Below are 13,417 nucleotides of genomic sequence, written 5' to 3'. Positions count from 1 at the left end.
ATGTATAGCAGAAGGAATGAAAAAAGACATTGTTTTCAGGAAGTAAAATATCTAAAAGAGGAAAAGACAAGCATTTGTTTAATGTCATCTGCTATGGATCTGATGACTTCCTTGGTTGTTTTTCTTTTCATGTCTGTAATTATTTTGATTTCAACTTACATGCAAGAGTTTGTCCAATAATTTGTTTTCTACTTTTGATATCTGTGTCTAAAACATGTTAAAACCTACTGGGAGGACCAAAGTTTTGGCAATACTGGTTACTGATTGACCAAGTCTAACATTGGCGCCTGAAATTGCACCTTAGCTACTGCTTCAAGAACTGGGTCCTGGAGACGGGATCGTGATGGCGTTCGATAACATCCTTCAGAAGCTGCAGAGGGAATACGGGAGCGATGACACGAGGAACGTGAAGAAAGCGACGGAATACCTAAAAACATCATGGATCAATCTCAAACAAAGGTAAACGCTAAGGCCCTGCCAGGTATCCGTGTGTTGTCAGGTTGAGAATTTGGTGGCTTTGGCTTTCTCATGGAAACATGCCAGAAACTGAGACTACTGGAAGTACATTTTAGTGTGATTAAAATTTTTTTATGCTATTCTGAGTGTTATCCTACAGAGTGTATATTTATACAATATCTACTTGATTTTATACAATGGAGATTTTCCTTAAATATGTCTAAACTTTGCCAGTGATTATATGTTCTGATTTTTCTTTTTTCTTATTTGGTCTCCTGGTGCTACCTAGAGTAAATCTTGTAGCTCCGTGATGCTAAGGAACACTCGGGTATGGGCAGCTGCATTAGGGTGATGGTAATCCTAAGAGTCATTAAAATAGTGGAATGTTTGGTCAGATTGCCTCAGTTGAGGCTGAGAACACATGGATCCAACTCTAGACTCCTAAACTATTCTGTGTGTAGTCAGGGCTTACTTGATGTATATATTCTTTTTTATTACTCTGTCTAGTCAGTTTATTTAAACAGTCTTAAAATAGCATATGTGTTCATAAGAGAGAGATTTTCCTGTCACTTGAAGACCTAAGACTTGAGGACCTATAAAGAGGGGTTAGCATCTGTTTAAGATTGCATATTTATATTTACCATCAGTCAAGATGTGTTTACCTTCAGCACCCTGCAGGGAGCACCTTGCCTAAGGTAATTAGGTTTCACACACATTTGTACATATGCAAATACAGCTGCCTGAAAGCTTCAAAGATATCCTAACACATTTGTTTTTCTGTGAATAAAATGGATAATATTAGAACACTTTACGATATATATTACTGGTAATAAAGTATGGTCAAGCATTTAATAACAGTTTGATATGAAGGTGTTTTATACAATTTCAGAATGCCATTTTTAGTTATAATTTCTAAAGTGGAATTTTGGAAAACTCAGAGAGAATTATGAGGGCATTATATGAGATGAAAACCCTAGGATTCTGGAGGCAATAAGACTGGGGTTGCAAATACAAAACTTCATAAGTGGTTAAAGCAGAACATAGCTATAATATTGATCTTTTTAGTGTTTTAGACAACTGTTTTGTTGTAACAAGGTATTTGAGTATAGAAAGGATTTGAATCCAAGGCTGGGAAGAAGGTGAATTAAAAAAACAGACTTAAGAAAGCTGGTAAAGTGAATTAGTGACCGGAGGGCACCGTGTCCCAGGAGAAGCAATGTAGATGTGTTCTGCGGGCAACTGAACACTACGGGAGGTTTTTAGGACGTAAGTGCTGAGATGAGGTCGCTGACATTCCAGAATGTCATATAAATGGGATCATGGTATGCAGCTTTTGTGTCTAGCTTCTTTCACTTAGCACAGTGGTTGGCAAACTCATTAGTCAATAGAGCCAAACATCAACAGTACAATTGAAATGTCTTTTGAGAGCCAAATTTTTCAAACTTCTTCTAATACCATTTCTTCATAATAGACTCGCCCAGGCCATGGTATTTTGTGGAAGAGCCACACTCAAGGGGCCAAAGAGCCGCATGTGGCTCATGAGCCGCGGTTTGCCAACCACTAACTTAGCAGAACTCACCCGGGATTTCACCCATGTTGTTTCATCTATGAGTAGTTTATTTCCATTACTCAGTATTCCATCATAGGCATGTACCCACGATTCAGCATTTAGCACAGGATGACTTTTGGGTTATTATCAGTTTTTGAGCGTTATGAATGAAGCTGCTATAAACAGTTGCATTTGGGTTTTGTGTGGACACAAAATTTCCATTTTTCTCTGGTAAAATGATTGCTGGATTGTATCTTAAGTGCCCGGTTCATGTTAAAAATTGCCAAACTGTTTTTTAAAATGGCTGTACCATTTTCCACCCCTGCTTACATTGTGTGAGAGTTGCAGTTCCTCTACATTTTCACCAGCATTTGATGTAGTGTAGTCGTTTTAAAATCCATTCTAATAAGTAGTGATATCCCATTGTGGTCTGAATTTATGTTTCTCTGATGATTAATGATGCTTAACATCTTTTTATATGCTTATTTGCCATCCATATATCTTCTGTTATGATCTGCCTGTTTAAATCTTTTACCTATTTTTTTAAAAGAATGTGTTAATTGGGGTATAAAAAGATAACGGTTCATTATAAATTTAGAGAATGTGGAAAAGTACAAATAAGCAAGTAAACCACCTTAAATTGAATATTAAATAACCATTTTAATACTGTGTTAACATGCAACTAAGAAGGACAGGCAGGTGGATGATGATGAATGGATGGATGTGTGTATGTACAATTAGAAAACATACATAAATGAGTTGTCATATGTTGATAAATTTTTTTTCAGGGACACACTGACTCCATCTGCTGCTTTTTAAAAAAATTGTATTTATTGTTAAACGTATTACATATGTCCCCAAACTCCCATTGACCCCTTCTTCCTTGCCCCGTCCCTCTGTTCTAGGCCTTCACCATCCTTTTATCTGTGTCCATGGTTTATGCATATATGCATACAAGTTGTTTGGTTGATCTCTTATCACCAACTCACCCTCTCCAACATCCCCTCTGAGATTCTGGCCTTTTCCATGCTTTTATGTCTCTAGATCCATTTTGCTCATTAGTTTATTTTGTTCGTTAGATTCTACATATGAGTGAGATTTGTCTTTTTTTTTTTTTTTTTACTGGCTAATTTTGCTTGACATATTATTCTCCAAGTCCCTCCACATTATCGCAAAGGATAAGATAACATTTTTAACTGCTCATAGTATTTCATTGTGTAGATATACCACCATTTTCTAATCCCCTCATCTACTGATGGGCACTTGAGCTGTTTCCAAATCTTAGCTATTTTAAATTGTGCTGCTATGAACATAGGGGTGCATATCCTTTCTGATTGGTGTTTTTAGTTTATTAGGATATATTCCTAAAAGTAAGAATCACTGGGTCAAATGGCAGATCCATATTTAATTTTTTGAGGAAACTCCATACTGTTTTCCATAATGGTTGTACCAGTCTGCATTCCCACCAGCAGTATACTAGGGTTTCCTTTTCTCAACATCCTCTCTAGAACTTGTCATTGGTTGATTTATTTATGGTAGCCTTTCTGACAGGCGTGAGGTGATACCTCATTGTCATTTTAATTTGCATCTGTCTGATCAGTGACTGAGCATTTTGTCATGTTTCTTGGTCATCTGTATGTCGGCTTTGGAAAAGTGTCTATATATCTCTTTTGCCCACTTTTAAATTGGGTTGTTTGTCTTCCTTTTGTTAAGTTGTATGAGTTCCTTATATATTTTGAATATTAACCTTTTATGAGATATATCATTGCCAGATATGTTCTCCCACACAGTCAGCTCCCTTTTCATTTTAATGCTGGGTTATTTTGCTGAGCAGAAGCTCTTTATTTTGATTTTGTCCCATTGGTTTATTTTCTCCTTAGTTTCCTTTGCCCTAGGAGATATATCTACAAAAATATGGTTACAACAAATGTCTCAGATTTTGCTGCCTATGGTTTCTTCCAGAATTTTTATGGTTTTACAACTTCCATTTAAATTTTTTACCCATTTTGAGTTTATTCTTGCATATGGTGTAAGTTGGTGGTCTAGTTTTTTTCTTTTTTTTTTCTTTTCTTTTTTTTTTTTTGCATGCCTGGGTCCAATTTTCCCAATACCACTTATTGAAGAGACTAAACTTATTCCATTGCATGCTCTTGCCTTTGGTCAAATATCAATTAATCATAATGGCTTGGGTCAGTTTCTGAGCTCTCTGTTCTGTTCCATTGATCCATATGCCAGTTCTTGTGCCAGTACCAGGCTGTTTTGAATACAGTGGCTTTGTAGTATAATTGATATCTGGTATTGTATCCCTGCAACTTTGCTCTTCTTTCTAAAGATTCCTGTAGCTATTCAGGATCTTTTATTATTATTATTATTCTATGTACATTTTTGGAATATTTATTCTAGATCTGTGAACTATGCTATTGGTATTTTAATAGGGTTTGCATTGAATATGTAGATTGATTTAGTTAGTGTGGACATTTTAATGATGGCAATTCTACCAATCCATGAATGTGGTATATTCTTCCACTTGTTTATATCTTTCTCTATCTCTCCTTTTAATGTCCTGTAGTTTTCTGAGTAGGAGTCTTTAACCTTATTTAAGTTTATTCTTAAGTATCTCAATTATTTTGTTGCAATGGTAAATAGGATTAATTGTTTGTTTCTGCTTCTGAGAATTCATTATTAGTGTATAAAAAATCCTCAATTTCTAGGTGTTAATTTTGTATCCTGCTACATTGCTGAATTCCTATATTAAATCTAGTAGATTTCTGGTGGAGTCTTTAGATTTTCTATGTACAATATTATATCATCTTTGAGTACACTTTCTCCTTTCCAATTTGGATGTCTTGAATTTTTTCTTCTTGTCTGATCACTGTGGTTAAGACTTCCAGTACTATGTTGAATAAGAGTGGCAAAAGTGGACATACCTGTCTTATTCCTGTTCTTAAGGGAAATGCTTTTAGTTTTTTCCCACTGAGTATAATGTTGGCCATAAGTTTGTCATATATGCCCTTTATTATGTTGAAATATGATCACTCTATTCTCACTTTGCTGAGAGTTTTTATCAAAAATGGGTTGTTGTATTTTGTCAAATGCTTTTTCTGTATCTATTAATGTTATCATTTGATTGTCTTTCAATTTGTTTATGTGATATGTCATGTTTATTGATTTGCAAATATTGAACCAGCCTTGCATTCCTGGAATAAATTCCACTTGGTCATGATTTATAATCTCTTTAATATTGTATATTATGGATCCAGTTTGCTAATATTAGGTTGAGGATTTTAGCATCTATGATCATCATTACATTGGCCTGTAATTCTCTTTCTTTGTAGTGTCTTTATCTGGTTTTGGAATTGGATAATGCTGGCCTCATCAAAAGAGCTTGAAAGTATTCCTTCTTTTGAATTTTTTGGAATAGTTTGAGGGAATGTAAGTGTTAGTTCTTCTTTGAATAATTGATAAAACTCCCCTTTGAAGCCATCCATACCTGGGCTTTTGTTTTCTTGGAGTTTTTTTTATTACTGCTATTTCATCTATTACTAGTCTATTCAGGTTTTCTTATTCTTCCTGATTCAGTTTTGGGAGGTTGTATTTTTCTAGGAATATGTCCATTTCATCCGCATTGTCCAGTTGTTGCATATACACTGAGTGGCCAGATTATTATGATCTCTGAATGCATAATCTGGCCACTACTTGTGCACTTGAGAAGAATGTATATTATCCTTCATTGGGCTGAAATGTTCTATAAATGTCAGTTAAATCAGTCTGATCCAGTGTGTCCTTTAGAGTCACCCTTTCCTTGTTAAATTGTTTTTGGAAGATCTATCCAGTGAAGTCAGCAGGTTGTCAAAGTCCCCTACTATGACTATATTTTTGTTGATCTCCCCCTTAAAGTCCTTTAGAAGATTTTTAATAAACATATTTTTGTGCTCTTTTTATTGCTGCACATATGTTTACCAGGGCTATATACTCTTGTTGAATCAATCCCTTTATTATTATGTGGTGACCTTTGTCATCTCTTGTGATGGCCTTCATTTTGAAGTCTATTTTGTCAGATATGAGTATTGCTACCCCAGATTTTTTTTTTCTATTTCCATTTGCATGGACAATATTCTTCCACACCCAGACTTGCATCCTGTGTGTCTTGTTCTGAGGAGGGTCTCCTGGAGACAACATAAAAGTGGGTCATGTTTTTGTATCAATTCAGCTACCCTATGTATTTTGACTGGAGTTTTTAATCCACTTACATTTAAATTTTTTATTGTTTATTGCCATTTTAATTCTGTGTACTTACATTTTTCTCTTTCTCTATTTTTTCTTTTCATTATACCAGTACCTTTAGCATTTCTTGCAGTGCTTATTTGGTGGTGACAATCTCCTTTTCCTTTTCCTTTTGTCCTAGGAAGCCCTTTATCTCACCATCTATTTTGAATGATAGTCTTGCTGGATATAGTAATATTAGTTTTAGATCCTGGTTTTTCATTACCTTCAAAGGCCATTCCCTCTGGCTTGTAGAGTTTCTGATGAGAAATCAGCTTACAGGCTTATGGGAGCTCCTATGTAGGTAACAAATTGCTTTTCTTCTGCTGCCTTTGAGATTCTCTCTTTGTCTTTAATTTTTGACATTTTAATTATGATGTATGTGGGCATGGGCCTGTTTGGGTTCTTCTTGCTTGGGACTCTCTGTGATTTCTGGACTTGTGTGACCTTTTCTTTCACCAAGTTAGGGAAGTTTTCTGCCATTATTTCTTCAAACATGTTCTCTATTCCTTGTTCACTTTCTTCTCCTTCTGTCCAACTGTTATGCAAATCTTGTTATCTTTCAGGCTGTTCTACTGCCCCCTTAACACATTGCGGATGGATCACAACAATTCTCGCTTTATATTACACAGTGTTCTACAAAGTATCATATTTTAAAAAGATATTAGCTTGTAAGAACATGTAATAAATAACTTCAAAATGTAATGGGTATTTAATTTTAAAATGTGCCTTTAACAATTATGTAAAACATATTTTTTATACTCATTCAATTGAAACTTATCTGGCCACTGGATAAAGTTAACAAAACAAAACAAAAAACAAACAAACAAACAAACAAAAAAAACTATTTGTCCCCAATGTGTTCAGCTGTCCTTTTGTTTTTAATTGTTTTTCCTTTTGGTTCTCTGATTGAGTGATTTTATTTTTTATCCTATCTACTTATTCACAGATCAAATCTGCAGCTTCCCCTACTCTGTTGTGTAATCCTCAAATGTGTTCTTTATTAATGCTATGCCATTCTTTATTTCCAACTGTTCTTTTATAGTTGCTCTCTTTTCTCATGCTGTTGAGCTTCTCTGACATCATTATTCTAAACTCCACATATGATAAATTTCTTATCTCCATTTTGTTTCTCTTCTTCTGGAGAATTCTTCTGTTCTTTTATTTGTTTTGTTTTTCTCCCCATTTTGGCTGCCTGTTTGCCTTTCTATGTATTAGGCAGATCTCCTGTTACTCCAAATCTCTAGTGCAGGACAATGTCAAATAATATTTCTGACTGGCCCTGAGTCTCCTAATTGGAGCTAATAGTAATCCACAGTTTGTGCTCCCTTTGTTGGGTCTAGGTGCCTTTGGGAAGGACCAAGTTGTTCACCGAGGTCTGCTTTTCGTAGGCTCAGCTCCAGGTGGCAGACTCCAAACCTCTTGAAATCTTCCTTTGCCTGTAGTCTTATTGTTATCAGCTTTGATTTGCATCAAGATATTGACCACAGGGTTCGGTGAGAGATCTTCCAGGAGGGTGTGGCAATTTCCTTTTTCCCAGGCAACAGCCACCTGAAAAGCAAGGTCTGCCAGAGAAAGATGTCCTCACTGGATGAGGGAATGACTCAGCCTAGGAAACCGGGGTGCCTGCCCTCTGAGCTCCAAACCCAGAGCCGCCAATCCTGAAATTTCCTCACTGAGTTCCAGTTCACTCTGCCTTCCTTCTGTCAGAGCCCAAGGTGAGTGGCTGCACACAAAATTGCATGTATTGGCCCTTTTAGAGGGTGCCTGCATTTCCAGTAGTCTTTGCCTGACTGACAGCAGCCTTCCTTCTTTTCTCAGCCAGATGTTATGTGGGCACTGTTCTGAGTTCTGGTGCTCTGGGTGGGGAGTCCAGCTTGGGATTTTGATCCCATAGTCTTCAGTGGGAAATCCCCACAACTGAGATATCCCTCTGGCACTTCAGCTGCTGACTGTGGAAGCCAGGCCAGCCCTTTTGTGCCTCTGCACTTCCTAGCAGTCTCTATGCAGTCTCCAGTTTCCAACTCGGTTATTTCTCAGCTAGTCCTCAGTTGAGTTTTCAAAGTGGTTCTTCTGTACTATAGTTGTATTTCCTGGGAGAGTGTCAGTGTAGCTCCCACTTACTCCACTGCCATTTTTAATCTCTTCTCTAGCTGTGGCTTAAGATAGTTTGGCAAAGTCTGTCACAGGTGTTAATTTTAAAAAAGATATATTTTATATACCATTCAATTCACCATTTAAAGCAGGGTGGGGAACATCTGGCCCATGGGCCTTGTAAGGCCCACAGAATCTTTTGGTCTAGCCCTGCCAAGGAATTAGGGCTGAGTTAATTAAATGTTTGACCAAATATAGCAGGCTAAATTTTAATTTGATAATTTTGTGTGGCCTATGAATGATGTTATAAATATCCAAATGACCCTTGGCAGAAAAAGGTTCCCCACCCCTGGTAAAGTATACAATTAAGTGGACTTTAGTATATTTACCATGTTGTAAAGACATCACCATACTCTTAATTTTTGTACATTTTATCACCACGAAATGAAACCTACCACTTATCAGCAGTCAGTCTGCACTGCTTCCACCTCCAGTCCTAGTCAACAGATAATTGGCTTTCTCTCCCTATGGATTTATCTTTCTGGCAATATTTCATATAAATGAAATTGCACAATATGGGGCATTTCGTATCTGTCTTCTTTCACTTGGCATAATGTTTTCAAGGTTCATCCATGTTGTAGCATTTATTGATACTTCATTTCTTTTTATGGTTGAATAATATTTTCTGTATTAATATGTTTTGTTTATCAATTCCCCCCTCAACTGATAGATAGTTGGGTTGATTGTACCATTTGGCTACTATAAATAATGCTGCTACAAATATTTGCATACAAGTTTTGAGTGGACATATGTTTTTAGATCTCTTGAGATTAAATACCTGCAAGTAAAATTATTTGTATCCACTTAAAAGTTAGATTGTTTGTTTTCTTATTATGGATCTTTGATGTCTATAAAGTTTTAAACGTTGATATTATGTATCTCTTAAATCATGAAACTCTAGAATAGTTCTTTGTAGATTAAATGAATGGCATATAAAAGCTTGATATCCAATGTCTTTCAAAAATAATATTAAATCAACTTAAAGAACCAATTTGTATTGAAAATATAAAAATAGTTCTAAGTTATTTTTATTTTATCTTAAGTTTCTTCAGATGCTATTTCTTGTAGAATTCATTTAGTCACCCATTGTGTACGTATTTATTGGTATTGCCTTTTGTGTCATGCATTATACTAAGGTATTAAAATAAATCATATGGGGAATAACATATAATTATGAGTTATAAAATATAGTCATAATTATTTTGTAATATGGATGTGATTTTTATCGAGTTATGCCTCTCTCCCTCTTCTTCTTCTCACAATTCACATTATCCGCCCATTATGGATTAGTCAAGACACATATGAATAAATCCCCCAATTCCATTAGGTGCTTGAAGAAATTGAGGTCCTTTGAGGCTATCTGCTGATTTTTTTCTTTAGTGTGTCATGATGGGGCGTGTTACACTGTAAGTAATGGAGACTTGCCCATCTTATTCCTTGCAGCATTGCTGACAGACAGAATTCCATGGAGGCTGAACTGAGGGGCAGTGCAGGCCTCTCGCATGGACCTGGAGAATTTCCTAAAGTGCCTACAACAAGCAGAAACCTAACTGATGTGCTTACTGATGTGTCTCAGCGGGAGCATGCTCCTGACAAAATCTTCTGAGGAGGCTAGTGAACTGTTTGAAGAAAATAGAGCCAAACTACATTTATTAAGACCTGTTGCCTCTGTGATATTTTGCTGTATCTTAATATTGAGTGGCACTTTAGCCTTATGGAAATTTTGGTAAATTTAAAAGAAGAGTTTAGAATAATCTTTCAGAGGTTACTTAAAAACCGTGCTTCTCTTTATAGCTAATTGTTGTTGTTTTTCTGATTTGAAAAATTAAAGCACATCATCAAAACTATTTGACTTACTCTCATCATATCATATCCCCCATATTCGTGAGTCTTCCTCTATTATAGGGTCACATAAATTTCTCTTAGTTTTATTTGGACAGATAGATTGACTACACTAACATATTTCACAGTTGCAAATTTCAAATACCACATCATCCAAAACGTAAGTCACTGATTGAGTGCCAGTATTTTTTATTTTTATTTTTATTTTTTAATTATTTTTTAAATATATATTTTTTTTGCCCCCCTCCCTCCCTCACATACGTGCCCTCCCTCCCCAGAGTTTTATGTCCATTGGTTGTACTTATATGCATGTATGCAAGTCCGTCGGTTGATCTATTATCTCCCCCAGATCGCTATTATATTTTTGATTATAGTTTTGCTTCTTTAAACTATGTTCACACTATCTCACTACTTTCGTTAAAAATTGGATCGATTTTGAAATAAGATGAATTAAAATTCTAAGCAAGGTTACAGGCAGAACTTCCTTTTTTTTTTTTTTAATTAAAGAGCCAGCCCTATATGCATTTAGTGGTTATCTTGATGCTGGCCTTGAAAAACAATGCTGTTCTATCTAATTAAAAAAAAAAAATGCACCTGGCATGGTATTGAGACTGTGGGCATATCTGGTCTCTGGCCTGCAAGGCCAGACAGTTAAGTTTATCTTCATCATTCTTCAAACAGGGTAAAGCAAACTAGAAAGCAACATTTTATCTAGGAAGGACAACAGAAAATTCCAAACAACAGTTTGTTGCAGAATGGGGGTTTTCCATTTCAGAACCTTTAAAAAGAACTACCTGCCCCTAAAGCCTCTCAGTCGTGTAGGGTCCGCCTGTGTATGGTGCTCTTGCGGCTGCCCTGGCCAGTTAAATAAATTCTTATTTGCTTTTTTTAATAAATTATCAGCCTCCAGTGGACTGATTTTGAACCCAGGGTTTGACCCCACAACATTTGGAGGCCCCCAGCGAGATACCCAAAAGAGAGGAGAGAGGGACCCCCCAGAAGGGGCAGGAGGCTCTCCCTACCTCGAGAGGAGAGAGGGACCCCCCAGACGGGGCAGGAGACATTCCCTCCCTCGGGGACCTTAGCTGGAGACAGAAGACACAAGGATTTATTGAAATCAGGAAGACCGGTCTCAGGAGGTAAGGCGCCCAGGTTGAGATCTCAAAAGGATAAGAGTCCTTGGAGGGCTGGACGCGGCTTAACCTCCAGGCTCTGGCCGGAGGACACGATCTTCTTCTTCCCTGTCCTCCTCTCTGTCCTCTTCCCTGTCCTCCTCTCTGTGTTCCTCCCTGTCCTCCTCCGTGTCCTCATCCCTGACTTCCGCTCTGTTCTCTCTGTCCTCCTCCCTGTTCTCCTCCCCGTCCTCCTCTCTGTCCTGCTCCCTGTCCTCCTCAATCTCCTCCTCCCTGTTCTCCTCTCTGTCCTCCTCCCTATCCTCCTCTCTATCCTACTCTCTCTCCCCCTCAATCTTCTCCTCCCTGTCTTCTTCTCTGTCCACTTCCCTGTCCTACTCTCTGTTCTCATCTCTGCCCTGCTCTCTGTATTCCTCTCTGTCCTCCTATCTATCCACATCCCTGTTCTCTGTCCTCCTCTATCTCCTCCTCCCTGTCCTCCAACCTTTCCTCCCCTCTGTCCTCATCCCTGACCTCCTCTCTGTCCTTCTCCATGACGTCCTCCATGTCCTCATCCCTGTCCTCCTGTCTGCACTCCTATCTGTCCACCTCTCTATCCTCCTCTCTGTCCTCTCTGTCCTATCCTATCTGTCCTGTCCTCTCTGTCCTCCTCTTGGTCCTCCTCCCTGTCCTCCTCACTCTCCTCCTCCCTGTCCTACTCACTGTCCTCCTCTATGTCCTCCTCCCTTTTCTCCTCCCTGACCTCTTCTCTGTCCTGCTATCTCTACTCCTCACTGTCTTCCTCTCTGTACTCCTCCGTGTCCTCCCTGTCCTCCCCTCTGTCCTCTCTGTCCTCCTATCTGACCTCCTCTTTGTCCTCCTCACTCTCTTCCTCCCTATCCTCCTCTCTGTCTTCCTCTCTGTTCACCTCTCTGTCCTCTCTGTCCTCCTCTCTGTCCTACTCTGTTCTCCTCTCTGTTCTCCTCTCGGTCCTCCTCCCTATCCTCCTCTATGTCTTCCTCTCTGTCCTCCTCTGTTTCCTCCTCCTTGATCTCCTCCCTGTCCTCTTCTCTGTCCTGCTCTCTCTACTCCTCGCTGTCTTCCTCTCTGTACTCCACCCTGTCCTCTCTGTCCTCCTCCCTGTCCTCCTCCCATTCCTCCTCTCTATCCTCCTCTCTATCCTCCTCAGTCTCCTCCTCCCTGTCCTCCTCTCTGTCCTCCTCTCTGTCCTCCTCCATGTCCTCCTCCTTGTCCTCCTATCTCTCCTCCTCCCATTACTCCTCACATACTCCTCTGTACTCCTCTCTGTTTTCCTCTCTGTCCTCATCCATGTCCTCCTCCATGTCCTCATCCCTGTCCTCCTCTCTGTTCTCCTATCTATCCTCTTTATCCAGTCATCTATCTCCTGTCCTCCTTGTCCTCATCCATATCGTCCTCCCTGTCCTCCCTGTCCTCCTCTCTGTCCTCCTCCCAGTTCTCCTCCCGGGTCTTCTATATCTGTCTTCCTCTCTGTCCTCCTCCCTTTCTTCTCCTGGTTCCCCTCTCTGTCCTCCTCCCTGTCCTCCTTTCTGTCCTATCTGTCCTCCTATCTGTCCTCTCTGTCTTCCTCCCTGTCTTCCTCTCTGTTCCCTTCCCTGTCCTCTCTGCTCTCATCTCTGTCCTCCTCTCTGTCCTATTCCATGTTATCCTCTCTGTCTTCCTCCCTGTCCTCCGCTCTGTCCTCTCTGTCCTCTTCCCTGTCCTCCTCCCTGTTCTCATCCCTGTCCTCCTCTCTGTCCTCCTCTCTGTCCTCCTCCCTGTTCTCCTCTCTGTCTCCTTCCTGTACTCCTCCCTGCCCTCTCTTTCCTACTCCCTGTCCTCCTCCCTGTCCTCCTTCCTGTCCTCCTCTCTGTTTTCATCTTTGTCCTAGTCTCTGTCCTCCTTTCTTTCCTCCTCCCTGTCCTCCTCATGGTTCTCCTCTGTGTCCTCCTCCCTGTCCTCCTCCCTGTCATCCTCTCTGTAATCATTTCTGACCTCCTCTTTCTCGTCCTCCCTATAGTCC

General features: G+C 39.2%; 1 long non-coding RNA gene across 1 annotated transcript; it reads left to right on the top strand.

The window, feature by feature from the left end:
- The first annotated feature begins 312 nt into the window (after positions 1-312).
- On the top strand, positions 313-10,269 carry LOC311614094. The gene is made up of 2 exons (XR_014793574.1): positions 313-459; positions 9,866-10,269. It is a non-coding gene; the product is annotated as an uncharacterized lncRNA (long non-coding RNA).
- Positions 10,270-13,417: the final 3,148 nt, after the last annotated feature.

This window comes from Pipistrellus hanaki (assembly GCF_964339955.1).
Source record: "Pipistrellus hanaki genome assembly, chromosome: 20".
Lineage (NCBI taxonomy): Eukaryota > Metazoa > Chordata > Mammalia > Chiroptera > Vespertilionidae > Pipistrellus > Pipistrellus hanaki.
The sequence above is the reverse complement of the archived record's forward strand: the minus strand, read 5'-3'. Positions and strand labels throughout refer to the sequence as shown.